The 23,962-nt window shown below is 41.1% G+C and overlaps 1 long non-coding RNA gene across 2 annotated transcripts in view; it reads left to right on the top strand.

The window, feature by feature from the left end:
• The first annotated feature begins 2,960 nt into the window (after positions 1-2,960).
• The window catches only part of LOC123370709, a 43,959-nt gene continuing 22,957 nt past the window's right edge, over positions 2,961-23,962 (top strand). The window contains exons 1-3 of one of the 2 annotated variants that reach the window (XR_006579513.1): positions 2,961-3,060; positions 4,746-4,812; positions 7,626-7,862. This is a non-coding gene — a long non-coding RNA (uncharacterized LOC123370709). Of the gene's footprint in view, positions 3,061-4,745; positions 4,813-7,625; positions 7,863-23,962 lie in introns of those variants that run through there. The other variant, XR_006579514.1, reaches the window with a different exon arrangement.

Genomic DNA, 23,962 nt, shown 5'->3' with positions numbered 1-23,962 from the left:
ACATTTTCTTTATTCACCAGAATTAAACTTAATAAAAATTGTGTGGTGGCATGTTCAAGTAGATGAACCTATGGATGCCGCTATATTAACTGCTTCATTTGAATTATTATACTTTGCAAAGCAGTTGAAAAAACCTACTGCTAAATCTGCATATTTGCAAACAAGAGGCCTGGTCCTGCTCCCACTCAGGTCAATGGCAAGTTTGCCAGGGACTTGAATTAAAGTAAAAAAAAATCCCCAAGCACCAAGGCCATGCAAGCATTTGGGGAGGATATGTACTGGCATGAGGTCTAGACCTTTCCCTGGTATTTCAGGGGAAGTTTTTTTTCATTTAGTTTTGCTTTGCTTTTTTTAAATGGAGCTGGTACTATGAGTTAATGTGAATCCCACAGATGACAGGTTAGTGGTTTGTGGAGGCACTGGATTTCCCTGGGGGGGAATAGCTTGATTAATTGTGATGGCAGATTTAAGGCAGACTGGTTGCCAATGGGAGGCAACTGATTGCACAGTGTCTGATTACAGGCTTTCCACTTTACAGGGTAACCTAGTGTCACACATAAATCTGTCAAAATTCCTCCAAGATATGATGGAAAATCATGCAGACCAACACAAGGGTAAGGCACTTTAACTGCTTTAGTAAGATCTGTGGAAATTCTGTGGCTGTCTTTTGAGGCTCATAGACAGCACATTCGTTTTCCTATACTTACTTTGCTCTGCCCATTTCTTAATTAAAATTTTAGTAGGAAGTTGTGCATTGTTGTGGGTAGGAAAAAAACAAAACACACACACGATACCACAGATCAAAACAAAGGAAAAGTATTTTATATGTTATGGCTGATCCTAACAGCTCACTACACAGAGCAAAAGTAGGAGACTTTGAAGGACAGTTAGAGTTAGGCTTTTTGAAGTCAGATTTCAGGAGACTAATAAAATAATGGGTAATTAAGCAGGCATGAAGAGTTTAGGCCTTTGGCTCTCTAACTCTATAGATACAGCTAATCAGAATAAAGCCCAGGGGCCTTCTTCAGCAAGAAGAAACAACAGACAGAGAGAGCACAGGGGAATTTGCAGTGAGGGGAAGTAGGCTCTTAATTTAATGGCGGCAGTCTGGTAGATTGAGAAACCTCAGTAATAATGAAAACCTTTTCCTGTAAATAATTAACAGACCATAAAAAAGTTAAATCTTTCTCTACTCATGGTTACAATCTAACTAGGGAGGTAAACAACCAATTTCAGCCTAGCCAGTATGGGTGCAACCCAGTTTACTTCACAAAGTGAAGAAAGGACAATGGCAATTTGCCTTGCATACAAGTGGCATATGCATGTACCCAGTGCAAGTAGTTTATGGCCCTCAGAGTCCAGGTACAGCATGCTGAGGCCAAAGTTGCTGAATTGGAGGAACAGAGAGAGAGAATATTGATCGTAGGTAGGTACATCATGTAGTGGGTCTGCCTCAGAACTGATCCTCCAGTTGAGAAGCCAGTCTCAGGATAGAAGAGCACCTAGGTACAAGGAGGACCCCATCCCCTTCCCTCCCCTCCCTCACCTACCCCCTTGAGATGGGACATCCTTCTGACTGAGTTAGTGGAGGCTGACAAGTCCTCATGCACCAAAGAGGTCACTCCAGTGGATGGAAATACAATGATGAGACAAAGACAAGCTATGGTGAGTGGGGATTTGATCAGCAGGAATGTTGACAGTTGGTATGTGGTGAATGAGAATCACTTGGTGGCCTGCCTGCTGGGTACAAGGATGGTGGATGTCACAAGACATACTGACTTCTGATGTGTGCTAGTAGGAGCATGCTGGTAGCAATGATGTAGAGACATGCAGGAGACAGGTTCTGGAAGGTAAATTAGGCTACTAGGTAGAAGGTCCAAGGCTTCAGCCGAAGCTTTTCTCTGAAATTCTTCTAGTCTTACATGAAGGTCTAGCTATGCAGTAGGGATTTCAGGGTCTGAATGCATGATTAAGAAAATGAAACAAAGAAGCATGATTTAAATTTGTTACATGCAGAGGCACTTCTTGGAAAAGTGTTGGGGGGGGGAAACTCCTCCTTAAATAAAATACAACCAGTTTGTTGGCATCTTAAATAAAAGTTTGGAGAAGTGTTTAAACTAAGAGCTGAGGGGAAAGCTTGGAGGAGCTGAGGGATACATAAGTCAGACAGATATCTGTTAAATACATTGTGATGGGGTGTATACATCTGCACTAGAAATGAAGGGGTTATAAAGCAATGCTGGGCCCAGATGACGCTGCTCTGTCACACCTGCAGAGCATGCTTCAGATGGAGGTGGAGCATAAAAGGGAAGCCAGACAGCTCAGAAGGGGGCTGATAAAGCAGGGGAAAGGACTTGCCTGAGATGGGATCCTGCAGAAGCCTCTCTTAGTGAAGAGGAGCTTACCTGGTGGACCCAGACAGACTGAAGGTGCAGCTAGTACCTTTTTCTATTACCTTTCTGCTACAGAATGCAAATCATGCATAAAAGAGTAGGTGGTAGGAAGTGGCCCAGGGAGGGCAGCCTTAAGTTGCTCCTGAGTACCAGACCTTTGGCAACCCTTGTAGGTCCCTGGGCTGGAGCCTTTGCACTATGAAGGGACAGACCCCCTCCTTCCCCCAACCCTTATGTGATTATTATAAACATTTATAATACAATAGTATCTGTGTATCCCATAATGGGGAGGATTCAAATTGCAACTAACTGGGACAAAAAATACAGTGATAAAATCAGCAGCATGTCCGATTAAGGAGTCAAATAGAAACATGCATACAATCAAGAATAAAAACCTATAAGGGTGATGTCCCTCTTTAAGGGAGATGTAGCCAGCCACACCTGTGCCATAATTATTTGATGCTTCCCAGCAGAAAGGGGTGGAGCTAAGAGGGCCAGGTGACAGCTTAATGGGCCCCTTAGCCTTATAAAAGACAGGGAGTGAGTAGGCTCCTATGGAGGACCCTGGACTAGGGTCTGGAGGAGGCTGGGTACTCCAGGGGAACCAAACAAGGAGTCCAGTGCTCCATAGCAGAATCAAAGTCTCTCACAGGTACCCTGGAGAAGGGTGAGTTTGTAAGTCCTTGGTGCCTCTGAAAATCAGGCCAAGCTTTTACTCAGGAGCCTAAATATACATTTAAGAATCTAACTTTAGGTTTCAACTTTGAAAATGTGGCTATAATTCCAAAAAAGAGATATAACACTGAGGCCCAAATTCAGACCAGATGTAAGCAGATGCAATTTGATTTCAGTGGCGTTGCACCCATTTTACACCAAGTCAGAATTTGATGATAATGTGCTATTCAACTTAGGTGTTGGGTGTTTTTGTTTTATCTTTTATGTATCTTGAGTACACTACTATGCAGGGTCTCAATGTGTAGATGAGACAACTGTAGTCAAAGGAGAGATTTATGCTTATTAAGAACTGGGGAACTTCTGGGAAAGGAGGAGTCTATACAGGAAGGATGGGTTCTAACTAAACCAAAACAGAACCAGATCGCTGGCATATAAAATCAAAAAGGTCATAGAGGAATTCTTAAACCAAGGGTTGGGGAAATGATGTCAGCTGCAGAGGCGCATACAGGTCAGACAGACACATCCATTGGGGTAGGATTTATTTAAAAGGATACTTTAGTGCAGAGGATAGAAGTTGATTAATGTACAAGTAGGAATAGAAGAGAAACAGTCAAATGAAGGCAGACAACTAAGTGCTTGTATACAAATGCAAAAAGTCTAAATATTAAGAAGGGAGAATTTGAGTGCCTGGTATTAAATGAGGATATTGATATAATAAGCATCACAGAAACTTGATGGAATTATGATAATCAACGGGACATGGTAATACCAGAGTATAAAATGTATAGGAATGATAGAGTAAAAGGATTGGCACTATATGTGAGAGAAAGCATAATCTAATAGTAAAAATGAAACAAACAGTGCTACAGAATCTATGAATACAAATGTCATGCTTGAATAATAAGGGTATAGTAGTAGGAATAAACTGCCAACCACCTGACCAGGATGAGGAGGGTGACCGTGAAATGCTTGAGCTGATTATAGAGGCTATAAAAACAGAAAATCAAATAGCAGTGGGGAATTTCAACTATTCCCGGTATTGACTGAGAACATGTCACTTCAGGATGGGATGCAGAAATAAAATTTCTAGACCTCATTAATGACTGCTTCTTGGAGCAGCTAATACTGGAATCCACAAGGGATGAGGCAATTCTTGATTTAGTCCTAAGTGGCGCATAGGATCTGGTCCTAGAGTTGACTAAAGGGCTAGATGACCCTTGGCCTGCCCCAGTATGGCCATACTTTACCACTTTTAGTAACTTTCTAAATAGGTAACAAAAAGCAATATAATATACATGATTCTTTATGGTCACTATGAAAAATATCTTCCTACAAATCACTAACCATAAACTAGAGTAGTTGCAGCATATGTGAAAAAATGCTTTATTTACGAGCAGCGGGAAACTCTCCTATGAGCTTCAATTCACACACCTACTGTGCACCCCTGCATTATCTGCTGCAGTATATAACCTGCTAGCAGGTGATTTATGTGGCCTGATTTGCTGCTGTCAGGTATCTCTGATTTGTGAACAAGTTGGAATGAGCCTAAAGGAAGGGGTAGGATGGTGAAAGAAGGATGCTTGAAAGAAAGGTTATGCATCTCCGTACTCTAAAAGACAAAACATGTAATCTTTCAAAGCAGCTCTGTAATTTTTACCTTGCCTGATCATTTGGTAGGAAGAAAAACTGCTAGCTGATGACAGCCCTGAAACAGAAACATTTGAGAAGGCTTCTTTATCTGCAGGTAAAAATAATAGGAAAAGTGGGGAATAAGCAAGAGGCTTGGTTGCCTCTGACACGTGGAATAGCATTTTTGGCATAGTATTGTTTGAAATGTCAGGGGAAAGAGACTTGCTGACAATAAAAACAACATGCAACATAAACTCAGAAAGAAACTGGCAACTTATTTGTATTTTGTCTATTCTCAGTCCTCCCCATCCCCACTGGGTTCCAATCTACCACTGCTGCTGTGACCACCAATCCTAGTCTCCCTAGCCAGAAAGACTCTCCTTTCTTCCATCCCCACCTATGACTTGCACTGTGTACTAAAGGGCCTGATCCCAAGAGATCAGTGGAAAAGTGAACTATGGGGTCTCAGAGGTCATACTGATTGTGGGGAAGGCAGCGAGGGAAGACCTTGAAATCTTTCTTAAAACAGCCTCCTCCTATTTTCCCATCCCAATCTGAATCCCTCAGCTTCCCAAACACCAACCAACACCTAACTCCCCTGCAAGTCTGTTCACTCCCTCCCTAAGGTTTCTCTGACATTCCCCTCCAACACACACACACACACACACACACACACACACACACACACACACACACACACACACACACCCCTCATGCCGTTAATTCTCTTTTCTTCACATCAGCACTCACATAATTCTATTTTTTTTACACTTTCTAATAGAACAAGTCAAAACACTCGAATCAAACACTCCTGAAATTTGAAACTCTAGATCTGAATTTGGCAGTTTGAGTTAACCCTAGAATGTTTGTACTCTGCTCATTCACTTTAAAGGAGACACTGCCAGCTACTACATTTTGGACCCAAACATTCAGTCCACACTTTTATAGCAAATACCAGGTGTTATCTTATCACCTGAAGGTACTTTTGCGGTATCCAGCATTTCTTCCTACACTTGTGATGTGAACTGTGATTAAGATGTATTTCATCTGTAGGCATCTTAAATTCTGATTGCACCTATCGATTAAAGATTCTGGCATTAACAATGCACTGTACCAACCAAAATGAATACAAAGCTACTCTCCATTAGCTAAGAAATAGAGAAATGTGCTGAATGATATGGTAATCTTTTAAATCACATTAGTCTACTTGAGAGTTGGAAAGCGCTATTTATTATCCATCCTGTTTTCATAGTTGTGGTTTCCAGCTTGGGGGGAAAGGCGAGGATACCAGGCTTTTACTCTGGCTTGAAGCAGCTGTTAACAACACTTCAAAAATCAATTATTTGTACTCAAAAGTTTACACTCCATTGACAGAGCCTGTGAATCAGTCCAAATGATTAGTTTTCAACGGTATCAATGCTCAGGAGTTTGGAGCATGTCAGAACACCATTCTGCAGTAATCTGCCTTACAGACCAAACGGGCTGTTGACGTGCTTTCTGAATGAAAATTGTTGAGTGATGGAAGCACATCACCAGTGGACTGGACAAATGTAAGGAAGGAGAACATTTTGAAGCAATAACACAGGGTTTCTCAAACAGGGGTTGCCGCTTGTGTAGGGAAAGCCTCAGGCGAGCCGGGCCGGTATGTTTACCTGCCTCGTCCGCAGGTCCAGCCGATAGCGGCTCCCACTGGCCACGGATTGCTGCTCCGGGCCAATGGGAGCTGCTGGAATCAGTGGCCAGTATGTCCCTTGGCCTGCGCTGCTTCCTGCAGCTCCCATTGGCCTGGAGCAGCAATCTGTGGCCAGTGGGATCCGCGATCAGCCAGACCTGTGGATGGAGCAGGTAAACACACCGGCCCAGCCCACCATGGGTTTTCACTACACAAGCGGCGACCCCTGTTTGAGAAACCCTGCAATAACATATTTTGCAGCACAGATCCAGGTGCTAAACTTTGTGTGAATTAAAATCTCATCAATGTAATTGTCACCCTCCACCCCCAGGGACAGAGCCTGCCTTCAGGTTGGTTCTACACTGGGCTCAGCTCCAGTGTAGTTTGGAGCAGCTTTAGGGGTGCTCTAAAGTATACTAGTCATCTATGGTCTGCAAGACCCAGAATGCCAGGCAAAATTTGGCTGTGTTTTGATTTGGCATGAAAATGGAAAAAAAATCTGAAATTTGCTGAAAGGGAAGGGAGCTTTACCGACTGCCTGGAGTCATGCAGCTTGGAAGCTGTGGGCTTCTGAATCTGAGGCAGTCCGCATGATAGGCTGCCTAGGAGCTTGCGGTCCTGGGGTTTCCAAGCTCCTGGCTGTCCATCAGCCCACCAGGCAGACTGCCAAAAAGCTAGGAGCCTGGAAGCTTGCGCTCCCTGGCAAGGCAGTGGGTGGGTCAAGGTGAAACCAGTCCAGGCAAGTGTCAAAACCTGCCTAGGAGCCCAGGTTATGTCAGAACTACATCAGAATTGAACCATCACCACAAAACATGTCCATTTTGTGAATCAGCATTCTTTTTGACCAAATCTAATGCGAACAAATCACAATGGTAGCACTTTGCACCGATTCTTCACAAGTGCAAGGCAGTGGAGAATCAGGCCCAAAGAGTATCCTGTATAAAGAAATTTCTGCTGACCTAGTTAATAGGCTCTGCAAATCAATGTGATTGTGAGGGTCACTTTAAGTTTTAACTGACCCTAGATTAGGATTTTTGGGACTTAATTTTTCTGAGAACATGGGCCAATGTAAAGAAAGGAATATTATATGGATGTTTATCATGTATTTCTCTGGCATTAATAATATAGCATTATATTGTTCTATACTAATTGTATTTTTATGGAAGCAGGAACATTCTATAATACAAAAATTGTCAATTTTCACAAATTCATAACTACTGATCTACTTTCCATCCATCTTTTCCCTTAAATCTCAGTATGATCTACAAACAGCCAAGATTGAACACTGTTGGTTCAGCTGCTGTCAAGTAATTCACACTCAAAATAGATGTTGGAATATGTGTTTTTGTTTTTCAAGAGACAGTACTAAAAAACAGCTATAGAATTTATGGAAATAACACACAAACTCACCTCTGGGCTGAGATCAAGCATGGAAAATGTCAGCCGTATTGGAATTTGTTTACTGAAGTTATGGGCAATTTAAAAAGGGAAGTTATGATGGCAGAAGCATTTCAGTCTTAACTAAACTGGTTACTACTGTTACATGTTACTGTTACACTGCATGCGCACATACTTACAAGTTTATATATACTGGTAATAAACATATGTTACGTGTGTGTGTGTGTGTGTGTAATATATATAAACATGTAAAAATGTTTAGGCGAAAACAAATTATTAAACCTCTTATCAGGGTGTATGGGGAGGGTTAGGATGGAAATACTGGCACAACTATAACAAATATCCTACCATGCGTAGGTAAACAAAAATCACATGATAATGTAACACATTATCAAAGGAAGTGATATGTAAACAACGGATCAAAGTCCATCAAAGCTCCCAGACTGCAGGGTAGGAAATCCCTGCTTTCTTCTATTTCAAATGAACTCTAGATAAAAAAGTTGCAATTATCTAAGTAGCTTTAAGGAGATGAGTGAGCACTTACTTAAGAAATGGCATTGTGTTAAACATACACTGTTAATTCAGGTGTTGCCTTCTGGCAATTTGTGTGTTCTTAAATATTAATCTTTGCAATTTAATAGGTATAAATGGAGATAAATGCTTTTTATGTTTAGTCTTCAGCACAACATTATTTTTCTCTCTTCCTTTAGATTGTCCATGTGGTTTACAAAGTGGTAACCTCAGTCAGAAATGTAATACTCTATTTTTTTATACTGTGCAGCACTATTTTACCATTGAGGTAATGATCAAAGCTATAAGAATCAGGAAAACACTCCAGGCCTAGCTTCAGGTCTCTTTTAATTATGCCTTTTGTTCAAACTATCTGGAGAGCTTTTATTGAAATAGACGCTATTTCATAAATTGACTAATAGTATATAAGAAGGCAAGACTAATAGTATATGGGAGGTGCTATGTGCCATATAAATAGTTTACTGAGACAAAACTTTTCTAATAAAAAAAGCAATGAGAGAAAACTATGCCTAACCCTGGAAGAAAGATGTTAGAGATATAATTGCACTATATATCAACCTACCATTGGGTCAGGAATGAACATCACTGACAAATGAAATCCCGAGTGGAGTGCATAGCCTTATCCTGGACACAACTTTTCTAGCTATTTGCACACTTAAAATGATGGACCCAAGCCACAAAGCTCAGATTTAGACTGTAACCCAGTTTGGAACTACTTTAAAGTCAGTTTATTATTTATATAGCATGAAAACTTTTCATGGTGCTTGCAGGGGCGGCTCTAGATATTTTGCCGCCCCAAGCATGGCAGTCAGGCTGCCTTCAGTGGCTTGCCTGCGGGAGGTCTCCGGTCTCGCAGATTCGGCGGCATGCCTGCGGGAGGTCCGCCGAAGCCGTGGGACCAGCGGACCCTCCGCAGGCATGCCACCGAAGGCAACCTGCCTGCCGCCTTCACGGCGACCGGCAGAGCGCCCCCTGCGGCTTGCCGCCTCAGGCACGCACTTGGCTTGCTGGTGCCTAGAGCCGCCCCTGGGTGCTTGACAGAACAAATTAAAAAAACCAGACAAACAAACAAAAAACTCCCGGGGCATCCTCTGTCCTGACAGGCTTACTATCTAAAGCCTCACAATCTAAGCCTTTTAGATTTACACATATGCTTATAGGCACTCCCGTCTGTAACTATACCAATGGGTGTAACTGTGTTAGAGGCTCAGAATTTTACTTTAGGTACATGATAATGAGTGAGAATAGGTGGAAAAGGATAAAATGCAAAGAGTATATTATTGCTTGGGTTTAATGTATGCATACCTTAATTTTGGTGGTGTTTTAGCTTTTTGTTTTTGCATTTTGAAATGAACCCTGTACCCAGTCCCTTTCTCCCTCCTCCATCCCACTTCCTAGTGCTGACAGGTCTTCGGAGAGGAAGTCTGGTATCCTGCTAGCCCCCTCCAACAAAGGGGTTTCCCTTTCAGAGGCTGACCAAGAGTTGTGCTTCTATACCCACCCCCGCCAAACTCTGGTTTCCATTGGCAACTTCTAAGGGCACTGAGCTGGCCTGCCTGCTTTTCTAAATCAACAGACCCAGTAGCTCTTCTTTGCATCCTGTTGCTTTGTCCCCTTTAAATGTAAATTGCACTGTAGCATTTATACCTGAAAGTGCACCACAGGACAGGGGAAATTCCCAACTATGCAGTAGCACTCTTTATATTGCAATTAAAGTGAAGGCCCCTTGATTAACTACAATGATGGCCCTCTCTGGATCACTTTCAGGAACTGATTCTGGGACCTCTGGATCTAAATGCATGAACCTCTTCTGTTTTTGAGCTAAGGGCTGGGTTCTTTAGCTCAGAGACAATAGCTTACTCATAAATAGAAACATACCAGATTTTAATGGTGCACGGCAGAATTTGGTCTTCCATAGTCTGGATCTGTCAGACTTCTGGACATAATGCCTCTTACTTAACTTTTCAGGGGTGGGTTCAGGCCAAAAACACTAGGGGAGGAGTGTGTTTTATTCGGTTTATTTACTGGTTAGCGCCTAATTTTTAAGGTGAATGGGCAGTTTATAGTTCAAATTACATTATCAAAATACAAATCAGTTAAGTGTTCAGAGCCAAGTTTATGGTTATAAAGTAAAATAAACAATAATTAAAAATGGGTTTAAAAAACCCTGCCAATTCAATTAAAACTGTGGCTGTCTGGAGCCATCGAAAAAATTCAACATAAACAGAGCTGCATGATTTGCAGGGCGGAGCTGGCATGGCAGCAAATCCTACAGGTATATACCTGTCTCCACACTTTGGCCCCAAAAGCCTACAGTATGCTCCTTTTGGGATCAGAGAACAGAAGTCAGGTCATCAGTGGTTAAATGTGGGAGTAGAGAACTTACATATAGTAAGTACCTGTTCAAACAGTCCCCGCTCTGCTTAAGCATCTATTGGTCTAGAAGATTTTAGATTCTGTGCTTCACTAAACAGCTATCATGTTGATTGACACTCATCATGATCTACCCACTCTTCCCAACTTCTGAAAATATTTTACTATTAATTGCCATCACATCAATTCTGAGCTAAATTGACAATGGGTGCTGTGTGGCTAAGACACCTTTCCCAGTAATAAACAGGGTTACCCCCTTGTGTCAGTTCCTATTGGCAAACTTCACGAAGTTGTATGGAATAGCATGATATTAGATTAAGCCAGGAGGCATGAATCTGAGTGGAGAAATCTGTCTTTCTAAACAGACACAATTGCTTATTTTATACATTTTAAAATATTTTAAACAGCTTTTAGTTTTTTACTTCAGCTCTTGGATTTTCTCTTTTGTCTCCATCAGGTTTTTTTACTTCTGATCTGCTTCTGCATTTTTGTTGCTTGGGCTCCAGTTCAGTAAAACACTAATGCACATACTTAACTTTAAGCATATACTTAAATCCCATTAAAACCAATGGAAATTAAGCATGGCCTTAAGTACTTTGCTAAATCGGCTTAAATCTGTATCCTTCAGTCTTATTTTGGGATAGGAAGCAATTCAGGAAACAATTTAGATCAGTTCAAAGCTCTAAAGAAGGTTGTCTTTGGAGCTCAACAATAAATAATAGCTCATCTATCCTGATTGCCAATATTTTTCTGAAATATACTTTAAAAGAAAATGAGCCACAGAAGAAAAGAGATTTTGTACATGTGCTGAGCTAGATTCTTACCTATATGTTCAGGGATTTATCCTCTTCAAAATACTTCACTGATTATAATTGGGGAGGGATAGCTCAGTGGTTTGAGCATTGACCTGCTAAACCAAGGGTTGTGAGTTCAATCCTTGAGGGGGCCACTTGGGGATGTGGGTCAAAAATTGGTCCTGCTAGTGAAGGCAGGGGGCTGGACTCAATGACCTTTTGAGGTCCCTTCCAGTTCTAGGAGATTGGTATATCTCCAATTATTACCTTATTACCTAATATATGGAGATATACTTATCTCATAGAGCTGCAAGGGACCCTGAAAGGGGGTTGGACTAGATGACCTCCTGAGGTCCCTTCCAACCCTGAGATTCTATGATTCTATGACCAGGTACTGATTTTGCCCTAGATTCCTACGTAGACCCCTCAAGGACTGAATTCAGAACCCTGGGTTTAGGCCAATGTTCAAACCACTGAGATATCCCTCTCTCTAAAATTTCAACCAGCTCACAGAATATTAGGGTTGGAAGGGACCTCAGGAGGTTGTCTAGTCTAACTGGCTGCTCAAAGCAGGACTAATCTCCTGATAGATTTTTGCCCCAGATCCCTAAATGGCCCCCTCAAGGATTGAATTTATAACTCTGGATTTAGCAGGCCAATGCTTAAACCACTGAGCTATCCCTCCCCTGCAGTGAATAGCAAAACTCTGGTTGGATTATGAATATCACTCTGGTTGGCTCAGGCTGCCTGAGCCTGAAGGGGACTAAAAGCTGTTGTATTGAGTCCACAGGAGCAAATACAACTTAGAGAATGTTGTGTGGTTGTGTGTATTCTTTTTATATAAATGAAAGAAAACTACTATGATTTTGTAACTGGAGTAACCAAACTGAAGGTCACCTTTTCTGTCAGAGAAGTGCTTCAGCTGAATAGAAATGTGCCTTCAATCTTCCCAGCCCAATTGTAATGATAAACTACCATTGCCAAGAATTTCCAAAGTGACTAGTGATGGGGAGTTTCTCAGATTTGGGAGACCTGCTAGACACTTTAAAGAGACCTTAATTGAGTCTCCCCAAATCACCTGTCACTTTTGAAAGTGTGTGTTCATAGGGCATTTTGGATCCAATTCTGAACTGATGCATCTTCATATCCCCCTACCAAAAGCCCCATCTGTTCTTTCTTCCTTAAAAATTGCCTTTGTCAGTTCTTTAATGTTTTCTTCTGAAAAATGAGAGTGCTCATTTAACAAAATCCTCCTCTAAATTGAATTTGCCATAAAAGCAACTCAGTCAACAAACAAAGGCACTTAGAAAAAAAAAGTTGATTTGGTTTGGATGACAGCAAATACTTTTCTCTTTGGTAGGGCAATCTGCCAAATAGTCATCCATTATAAGCTTTTTAGCCAGCAGTTTTTCCGCACAGAGCTGAGGTGACAGGTTTCCTCTTGGGATAATTGCAAACTTCATTTTTCAGGGACAAAGTTGCTTCTGACAGTATAAAACCCAGGGCATCTTTGATGTAAAATCTGTCTATAACACTTGAATAGTGAGGCTGCCTAGTCATCCCATTCAACAGAAAGTGTTTGTAGTAAAAACTGCTTAGAGATTCCAGCTCAATGGAACAAGCTGGTAAATTTTGATGAGTTACCAATCCGTAGAGCTACCTCACAAATCTGAATATACTCCACATATAGCAGTGTCTTTGGATTCTTGAATAGGGGACAATTTAAGGCTCCCATGAATGAGTACACTATATGTGTATTTGTATGTACAATATGCATTGTATTAAACTTTGAAATGTATGTTGTAGAAAAAACACCTATTTTGACCTATCCCTCTTTGTTTCTATTTCATATTTGTGATGAGGAATCATAACAATGCAGTGACTTGACTCTAACGGGCTAGACTGCAACGCTACAGTCTGCTCTGAGTAAGAACACTTAGCTGCACCAACTCAGGAGCAGACCCGGGAATGAGGTGCAGCTACACTGGTCGCTAGCCATCAACTGCTGGAATGGAGGCAAACTCCCAATGCACACACAGCCTTAGACTCAACTATAAGCCAGATCTCATTTTAAAAGCAATTATAGCTCTCTCTGGGGACTAGCCAGGGTATCAAGACTAGGCTATCAAAGATGACAGAAATATATTTTTATTAAAATGTAGATATTATCATGATACCAAAATAATTAATACATTAATGGATATTTTTAAACCATAGAATGACTATATGGGTGTTGTGCTACAGAATGTGGATAGGAAAGTATGTATTATTATGTCTATACTATCACCATCATTCACAGACATTTACTGTTCAGTTCACTTTATAAAATGATTGGGCCCCTAGTGTTGCAGGCTGTTTGAGAAGGATTTGTTTTTGGGATGCACAATTCCTTCTGGAAATGTCCTTGTGGTTGGCACCTCTGAATCACCGTCTGCTCAGGCCAATAGATAAATGCCACAGTTTGGCCCCTGGTGTCAAAAATAATAATGAACCGGATTCTCAGCTACTTCAATCAATGTAGCTTCAGTGCACTCCATGAATCCACACAGACTTACACTTACACCTGTTGAGGATCAGTCCAACAGTATCTGTCTGTACATCAAGCGTAGTTCAAAGCTCAGTCTATAAATCCTAGAGGAGTTCAACATTATTATGATAGTTTCACACAACTTCCTTCTCATGTTGAAGGACCGTGTGGTGTTAATGGGAATTTTGAGACTCAAAAAAAAATTGTTGCACTAATGCAGCCTACTGGCCAAATTCTCCTTTGAATTCAACCATGACAACTACACTGAAATCACTGGTATGATTCAGGTGAGAATTCGGGCAGATCTATTCCTTTGATGGGCTTTTTAAAATGCAATCAAGAAACAAGGTGATGTGTTTTACATAGTAAATTTTGTCATTTCCATATTGCTGTCGAGAATGATACATATATATATCCACTTTCATAGTACATATAATGCTGCAAAGTTTAGCAGATTGTGTGGTCAATAGAGACAGAGTGACAGCAAACAAATTGTGATGTACAGTAGGATGATCAAAGATAGGCAAATAAATTCTACAGAGTACATTTGATTTACATTAGTTGGAGAAAGAATTGAATAGTTCCAAGTGAGGAACATTAAAGAAAAAGGGAAGGAAGTATGATCTTCTCTCCCAAAGATTTTTAGCACAATCTACAATCCTTGAGCAGGCATAGAAGTCAACAGAAGTTTTGCTTGAATAAGGAGTGAAAAATCGGATCATCAGTAGGTGACAGGGTGGGTAATGTTATATTTGTGAAGACCCTTTCACTTTGTTTCCCATCACCTTACTCTGCAATAAAGAGACCTTCATCATTCATGTGTCAGCAGAGGGCACCAGTACTCTAATAATGAAGTGCTGTCTTGAAATGGGCTCACAATATATGTGACCTTCACACAGCTGTAAATCTTAGAAACCTCTTAAAACCCACTGTTCTCTCATTTTTTAGTTCTTACATAGTATGAATTACTAAGTATAGCCATAATACCTGCCAATTAGAATATACTCTTTCTTTCAAAAGCAACAACATACCAAAGCCTAATTAACTGTTTTAGGACCATAGTATTGGATATCATGTTCAAACATTGTGAAATTAATGAAAATTGGGTCACTTCCCTTCCTTCCAGCTTGCTTCAGGAATCAAATGCTCTGTCTCACATAAATAACACACCCTGTCAGAAAATATGTTCATAATTTCTCTCATCTTCTTCTGTTCTTTTGGGATTTAAGTTTTATTTAAACTTGTCATGGTTGTGAATAATTAAAATAACAGGCATCACCTCCATCTATGAGGAAAGCCAGCACAATTTGCTCATATCACTCAAGAATGCGCACAGCTCTGTTTTAATATAAAAATATTGATTGCGGACTTGATCCCATGAGATGCAAAGTTCTCCTAACTCCCACAGATTTCAGTGGGAGCTAAACACTTCTCAGGAGGACTCAGCACCTCATGGGAAAATGGTGGATTCCCTGTAACTTGAAGTCTTTAAATCAAGATTTGAGGACTTCAGTAACTTGCCCAGAGGCTTATTGCAGGAATGTGTGGGTGAGTTTCTGTGGCCTGTGATGTACAGGAGGTCAGGGTAGATCAGCAGTTCTCAAACTGTGGGTCGGGATCCCAAAGTGTGTTGTGATCCCGTTGGACTTGCTGGGGGCCAAAGCCCAAGCCCCACTGCCTGGGACCGAAGCCAAAGCCCAAGGGATTCAGACCTAGATGGCAGGGATCAGGTTACAGGCTCCCTGCCTGGGGATGAAGCCCTTAGGCTTTGGCCCTCTGGCCCGGGCTGGTGGGGCTCAGGCAGGCTTTGGCCCCTCCTCCTGGGGTTGTATAGTAATTTTTGTTGTCAGAAAGGTGTCACGGTGCAATTGAAGTTTGAGAACCCCAGTACTAGATGATCATGATGGTCCCTTCTGGCCTTAAAGTCTCTGAGTCAAGCCCATACCCTGCTTTGCCCTCACCCTTTCATAATATATAACCTAGCCTAACCAATTAATCTGTAGTGCGATAGTGTAGAGTGCACTGGGCTGTCTATGCTTAGCATGCACAGATTAGACATAAGAACGGCCATACTGGGCCAGACCAAAGGTCCATCTAGCCCAGTATTTTGTCTTCTGACAGTGGCCAATGCCAGGTGCCCCAAAGGGAATGAAGAGAACAGGTAATCATCAAGTGATCCATCCCCTGTCACCCATTCCCAGCTTCTGGCAAACAGGCTAGGGACACCATCCCTGCCCATCCTGGCCAATAGTCATTGATGGACCTATCCTCCGTGAATGTATCTAGTTCTTTTTTGAATCCTGCTATAGTCTTGGCCTTCACAACATGCTCTGGCAAAGAGTTCCACAGGTTGACTGTGCGTTGTGTGAAGAAATACAGTAGCATTTGCTACTGGAATCTGATAGAGCTGACTTACTGCAAACTCGAAAACAAGAGGGTGACTTTTGTGTCAGATGTCTGGAGAAGCCAGGTACTGAGTATCTAATGTGAGTCTATTGCCATGTTCCCCCAGCATAAACATAGCTTTTAAAAAGCTTTTAGCTTTATTTTCTTTTAAACAAGCGGAATGGATAACATCAAATAAACTGAATTAGAACATAGTCATAAATGTGTTTAGATTTACATGCTCTAGATGATGATATACCCATTCATTAAAAAAAATCCCAGTTTATTTCTTTGGGTTTACACTTCAGTTGGAAGTATCTGATGTGGATACTGGAGCTGCTAAGTAGGGCTGAGTGAAAAATTCAGAATCATTTATTCAAATGTCACTTTTCTCAAGCAAATTGTCGGTGATTATATTGCAAAGCTCTCATATTTATTCTTGATTCAGGAATTCTTCAGTCATTATTTTCTTGGTCTGCAGACTGCTGCTGCAAATATACACAATTCACAGCATGTTGGTTAGCTCCAGAAGCCAAAGGTATGCGGGAGAGTTCCTGTTTCCTGATTAGATTATGTGTGTAACGGAATGACACAACATGAATTACAAATGTTACAACTGAATATCCAGTTTGAACAGTGCAGTAATCTTGGTTCCAAAATTTGAGGAGTGGAGGGGGCAAGTTGCTGGCAGCATAAACCAACTTCATCTCATCCTGCCATGAGGTTCCCCAGTAGCATCATGCCCCTCGTTTATATTTCAGAGTTGCATTTATAATACAATTAAAGTGTATGCATGTTTTATTAAAACAGACACACACACACAACTTTCCAGTGTGTTTTCCTCAAGCTTTATCTTTAATAATTTTAATAGGAGTGATAAATATTTCACTCAGACTTGATTTGTACATTAATCTTGCATTTCTACCAGGTTTGGGCTATTCTGTGTTCTTTACTGTGGGAGCTCCCAGGGGTAGGCACTATGCCTCTGGTAGTTTGGGAGGATGCAGCCATTGCAGCACCCTTTTAAATGATGCAATGTTTACTCCACCTTGCCCAGGGCAACTAAGCTAGCTGATGCAAAAGGCAGCATAAGGACATGTCCCTTCCCCACTTACTTTGAGCAGGCTAGAATCACTTGTCCTGGCCTTAAGGAGGCTTCTCCTTGTGCTTGTTGCTATCCCTCCAGCTAACCTGCTTCTCCATCTTCTCCCTTCCACTGCAAGCTGCATCTTGTCACAATTCCCAACTAATTCCATCCCTCTTCAGCCTGTCTCCTACTAATTCACCCAGTTTGATTCCCAGATCCTGGGTATCTGATGTTGTTAATGCCTAACACTGTTTCTGGTTCCTAATGAATTCCCTCCAAGTGGATGAATCACCCTAATGTTTCATACTTTTTCCATGTTCAGTTTACTTTTTCCCTCAGACCATTTTTCATATTTATCTCTCCTCGTTATCCAAGACATTTTTCTTTCCCCGCTCTGCCTCTATCTACAGTGTTTTCCCTTTGGCGTTTTCTCTTTCTCTAGTCTGGCCTTTCCTTTCCCCCTCCTCCTTCCACCCACATTTCTCCACCCACTAAATCTCCATATGTCACACATTCATATTCCTCAGCTTATTGTTCCTTCTCCCTCTTTGAGCAGCAATACTCCACCCCCCTCCCCCGCGCCCCATCCTTAATCTGGGAAGTTTCCAGCATCTCTCTCTTTATCCAGGGTTTGTGTTGGGCAGTTAAGGAAAGAATCTGAATATCATTCACTCCCCCAACCTGGTGCAGGTGGCCAAAACCTCTCTTCTTTTTGTCCTAAACTCTAACCAGCAAGAAGGAAACAGCAACTTCTCTGCAACACAGCTGCCTCTTCCTCTTTGCTGCTGAGGAGGTACGCTCCAACTTCAACTCAGCAAAAGATTGGCACCTCAGTGAGCAGTTGTTGTGTAGACTCAGCACTTGTCCTTCTCCCTCCTCTGCTGGCCTGTCTCTTCATCCCATTATCTAAGCAGGAAATTTGGGAAGAGAGGCACTGTGTCATTCAGTCTTCCTAAAAGTTGAGGAGGATGCTATCTCCAATGATACCTCTGGATACAAAAATTGCTGTTGGCAGTTATTTAATCTTTTGAACTTATAATTCTGTCTCTTTTTGCATCTATACTAGCAAAGCTTGAGTCGTCAAATACCTGCAGAAAGCATACACAAAACATACACCTGATCTGAAATTTGCTTTCAAACTTGAATGAAGGTTGTTTTGAAAAATTCTTACATTTGTATCTTATCTCTAATATTAAGTATAGTCTTACATCACTGACCCTTATGCAAAATATGAAATGCATCTGGCACTGCGTATTATAAAGTATTAGAAATAGGCCCGGACCGGAAACCCAGATCCAAACAACACTCAACTTTCAAAAAGTTCAATACTGGGCCTAGATCCAAACTTCATGGGTCAGGCGCATCGCTATAAAGAATAAAAGACAGAAACTAAACAGTGTGTTCTCTAAACTGCCAAAGCTATTATGATATTTTGTAATCATAATGGAGTGACTGTAATGGCCAAAATGAGGCTTGACTATGCTTTAACTGAGTACATACTATAGGAAAGTACAATGTGGTTAGCAGAGTTCTGAGCCATGCAACAGGTGCAGTCCTCCCCTACATGCATGGGTCCCCAAATCCTGTCTCCACACACTATTTTCACAAAAGAATTATGCTAGAGCCACTTCATGGAAGTCGGAATCCCATGCTGAGTTCCTTCCTGCACAATCCAAGTAAATGGCCTGAGCTGAAAACCCTTTAGGGTCCTAATATGACATAGACAAGGATACCCTGTATTACCTCTATTCTTAATTCTTGTAATCAAGCCCTTAGCCTAATATGGAATATTATACAAAGATGTAACTATAGGGGTGGCTTAGAACAATATTTCTCAATAGGAAGGCGATACTCTCTTAGCTTTCTATGATTCCAGACACTTCCATTTCAGGAGCCTGTAAGTGAATATAGAAATTCAGCTTAATTGCTGGTTATAATCAAATCCAAAATCAAGGTTATGATAAGATGACATCCACAGCCAGAAAATTCAAGATCTTGAGTCCTATAAAATGTGTGGGACTGTCTTCTCATCCCTTGAGGCAATAATACATTCAGGCACAAAATTATCTCCAATTACACTACATGAGAAAATTGGAAGCGACTTAAAAGGTCGGTATGACCTCAGACTTTAGCAGTTTGAGCTGGCATTGTACAAATGAACATCTTCCAGCCATTCCTGCTTCTGTTCCAATATCTACCCTAATATTCTCAGTAAGCTTTCTTTGATCCCTGAACATACATCTTTCCAGATTTATTTGGAGAGGGAAAGAAGAGAATTAAACACAACTCCTGTATGATAGCAAGGAAACTATAAGACTGGCCCTCTGAAACATCACTGCATACTGTCAGGCAGGCCACTTAAAATAGCTCACTGGATGGATTGCTAGCTACCTGCAGTGTGGTTAAACATAGAAGAACCATTGTCTCCTACTATTCTACCAATATCAGCCTTGTCAAACTTCATAAGCTTTATGAAGGACAAGTCATGCACCCAAACTAACACAAAATATTGTTTTCCACTCAGACCTTGATTCAGCAAGGAACTTATGAAGGTGCCTGATTTTTAAACTTCTGAGCAGTTCCACTGGCTTCAGGGGGACTGTTCATATTCTTAACATTAGAAATGTGCATAAATACCTTGCTGAATTGGGGCCTTAGCCTTGAACTAGCAGAAGCACATTTTCAAACATGCTTCAGCCTGATTTCCAAATATATATCTGCAATTCTGAGCATACAAAATGTGCAAATCTGAGCATTGAGATGTCTAGCTGCTTGGTTTGTGGAAAAACAACTTTGGAGCATACAAAGCGACAATATTTCTAGGGGCCATTTTTTAAAAAAATATGGCCCTTACTATTCATACATTAGACAGGAAATGGTGAAAGAAATTATGTTGAGTTACAAAATTCCTCTGTTTGTTCCAGGCTTTGCTGTACTTTTTCAACTTCTGGCACCATAACTTTTTAAAAGTTATAAAGTAAATTCTTTCATTCTTGTGTTTCCCTCACTTGCAGTTAAAAGTTAATGTGACCCATTTCATGGGCACATCAGCGTGGCTAGGGCATTAGGCTAAATATCAGCCATTGTCTTTGCTACAGTGGATAGGAGAGCAATCTTGTTCTACTAAAATTCTGTTTAGCAAATAGCTGTCCACTTTGTACACTGTTCTGTTAAAGGAATAAGAACAATTCCGAGTGAGGTAAATGAAGAGAATTATAATCCTAAATATCTGGGCCTGAGACAAGCCAAGGCCGATCATGGGCTGTATTGAAGGTTTAGTTGCACACTGTAGGGAGAGAAGCTACTATCAAGATTATTTGGGTCTATGGCTGCTGTCACCATCCTGGTTTTGTGCATGTTCATGACCCTTGAGATGTCTTTGCCAGTGCTACTGCTTTAGTTCAGTTCTCCCATCTCTCACAGACTTTTCACTTCAGCTCCTGTGCTGTTTACAGTAGAGGGTTCTGCTTCTTGTTCTTTTGCAATACTAGTAGCACTTGGTTTAAATTTAATTTTCTTCTCTCCATCATGCATTTTTGGCAGCATCTCCTTTGCCCTTCAGCTATTTTAAATGTTTGTTTCTCGTTTTGCACATGTTTGACAAAAACACCACTTACACAATTCCTCACTGAATAATTCCCCTTCTCCCTAGAGCCAATAAAGAGATTATAAAATGAGACACTTCACTTCTGTTTTATATGTCTAGGTTGCCCATGCTGATTTCCCCTTCTAGGAAGCAGTGTTATGGTACAGTAGGTGGTGATTGCATATTGTAGCATGGTAAACATTATACAGTGCTGTGTAACCATACGCTAAGGAGGTTATTGACAACAAGTCCTTCTCAAATATTTACTTTTGCATATTCTCATTCTTTGCATCACACCAGTGCATGCTTTTGCAGCCCTATTTTGAGACATTCCTACTTGAGGCCTCAGTCTACCTTCTTTCTTTTTTCCTGATTTTCCCCAGGGCGCCAGGGCTAGGGAGAGCGTCAAGCCCAGTAAGTAGCAACATTTCTATATCAACTGCTGCTATTATTATTTATTGTCTACTGTAGCAGAGTAAGTGGAAGCAGCTGTGGACAGTGCTTTTGAGAACTGGTGGAAGGAGAATCCAGGGGAGACAAGCAGCCTTATCAGTCTCCTGAAGAACAAAAAAACTGCTGCATGACCACATGAGTTACCATGAGAGTGGGGAAAGAGCAAGACCACTCGCTGCTCAGACAGAGCGGAGCTTTATAATGTCAAAGAGCAGGCCAGGGAGGACTCCTCAGGGCTGCATATTCTCCTGAGAGATGAAGAAGCCCTGAGTGAATGAATAAAGAGTAGCTTCTCGTCTGCCACCCACAGATAGAGCCAGTCGAATGAAGGACATGGGACTACCTCATTATCTAGCTGGTAAAGGAGATTAAAAGAAAGGGACCCAAACAAGGCCATCAAACAATCCCCAGGACACAAGAAGTGGGGCTCAAAACCATGAGCATCAAGGCCTAGGTTCAAAGATTTTGTTGTTGTCTGAAAGGAAGACTAGAACTGAGGAACCACAAAGGGCAAGATTATCTTTGTACTGATTAAAGGAGGTTAATTAGGTTTAAATTTTTACTATAACAAAGATTTTATATTTAAGATATTTGTACCCTTTCCCTTTTTGCCACCATGCTAAAGACCATTTTGTTATTAGATGTGTGTCTGGTTGCTTATTGGGAACTTGCTAGGTACTAGATTCTGTAGTGTCTAGAATTTAAAGCAATTACCATGTTTGTCCCTGATCTCATGGCCCAATACCTGTTATCCTCCTGGTATGGCACAACTGTTATGACAACTGTACAGTGGAGGTCAGTTATTAGACTATAGCTAGACTGTAAATTTTCTAACTAATCTTATTTGAGCATATATCTATTTATTTCATGGTACATAAACAAAAATTGCTGTAGAAATGGCCACATGCATTAGTCTCCTGTACTTATACATTGTCTTGCATCTGAGGACATCAAAGTTCTTTCCATATATTAATTAAGTCCCACAACTTAATTAATATATGTGAAGTGGGTTAGTTTTATTAATCCCAATTTTACAGATGGGGAAAACAAGGCGCACACCAGTTTAGTGACTGGCAGAGACAGTCTGTTGAACAACTAGGAACTGTTCCATGACTTAGCCACAATTCTGTGCTTTCTCTATTTGTTGCATTGTATTTAGTAACCAGTTAAAGAGTAGCACTTTGGAAACTGGGTTTCTGCCACTCCCCTGGCAATCGTTCAACCTATTCAGTGATAGAAGAGTATATCAATTGTTGGAGCTAGAAAGCTTTAAAAGCATCAGAGTGAACTGGGTACTTCTAAAAGACTAGGTTAGTTTGGGGACTTGTAGAACATGCAACAAGCACTTGACTAGGAACATGACCTCTGTACTAGATGTCTCCTCAGAAATCACAAAGGAAACCATTAGGTGGAGCTAAATACATTGCTGCAGAAACTAAAGGCGTGGTAAACCAGCAAGAGCCGCCAGGTCTGGATATACTGTATACTGCTCAGCATAGGGTAAATGCTTCAGCTCTTTAGTTGATAAGCGTACTAAAAGATTGCATCATTAAAATGGAAATTTGTACTGGGGCCGCAGTTTCTTTGACTTTGGAGAAGTCCTAATCCTTTACTTTTCATAGTAAATGATTCATTAAGGTTTCAGTGTACCAAAACCTAAAAGAAAAGTAGAACTGAAAGGTAAACAGTGTAAGATGAAGCTCAGGTTCATCTTTGCTGGGTTATAGCTGGTTACATCATTCCAACTTAAACTGGACCATAATACAAAGGTCTTTATACTGTATGTATTATGTGAAAAATTAAGTGGCTGCGTTTGCCCTAGTGTTTGCTTTTGTGAAAGACATGGAGGCTGAACTACATGTGGCTGTAAACATCATGCCAATATTTAACTAGACCACATCTGTACTATATGCCATAAAATAGACTTGGAAAACAGCAAGCATAATTCAGCCTATGGGCTAGATTCTTAGCCACAACTTCCCCTGCTTTGTGCTGTGTCAGCAACGCAAAATAGGGGAAAGTTGCCCTAAAGGGGATTAACCTAACGGAAGGAAATCATTAGGTGATATAGAGCTGGCACAGCTGATTCTACACCACCTGATCCCCCTTCACCACATAAAGGTGTGTCCAGGTTGTGGCGAAGTAGGGAGGGGATGTGCCTGGGACAGATCACACAGTGCTGATTGCTGGCCAATATAGCAGTCCTGGTGGGACTGCAGTAGCGGACATGGGCTGATTTAAGGACAGGAATAGGGGCCAGTCCAGGATGAAGAGAGTGAAAGGAAGGAAATTAGAGCTGGTCTTCTCAGGTGTGTCTGGCAAAGGGGTCATCACTTATAGACTTTTTTTGCACGGGCAATCTCCATTGTATGTACTCGGTAGAGCTGAAAGAATAGTGGAGAAATATCCCATATTGAGGTAATTTGAACTCAAAAGTGACTTTTGATTTAATGGTCTTT

The sequence above is a fragment of the Mauremys mutica genome, chromosome 5, assembly GCF_020497125.1.
Source record: "Mauremys mutica isolate MM-2020 ecotype Southern chromosome 5, ASM2049712v1, whole genome shotgun sequence".
NCBI classification, from domain to species: domain Eukaryota; kingdom Metazoa; phylum Chordata; order Testudines; family Geoemydidae; genus Mauremys; species Mauremys mutica.
The sequence above is the reverse complement of the archived record's forward strand: the minus strand, read 5'-3'. Positions and strand labels throughout refer to the sequence as shown.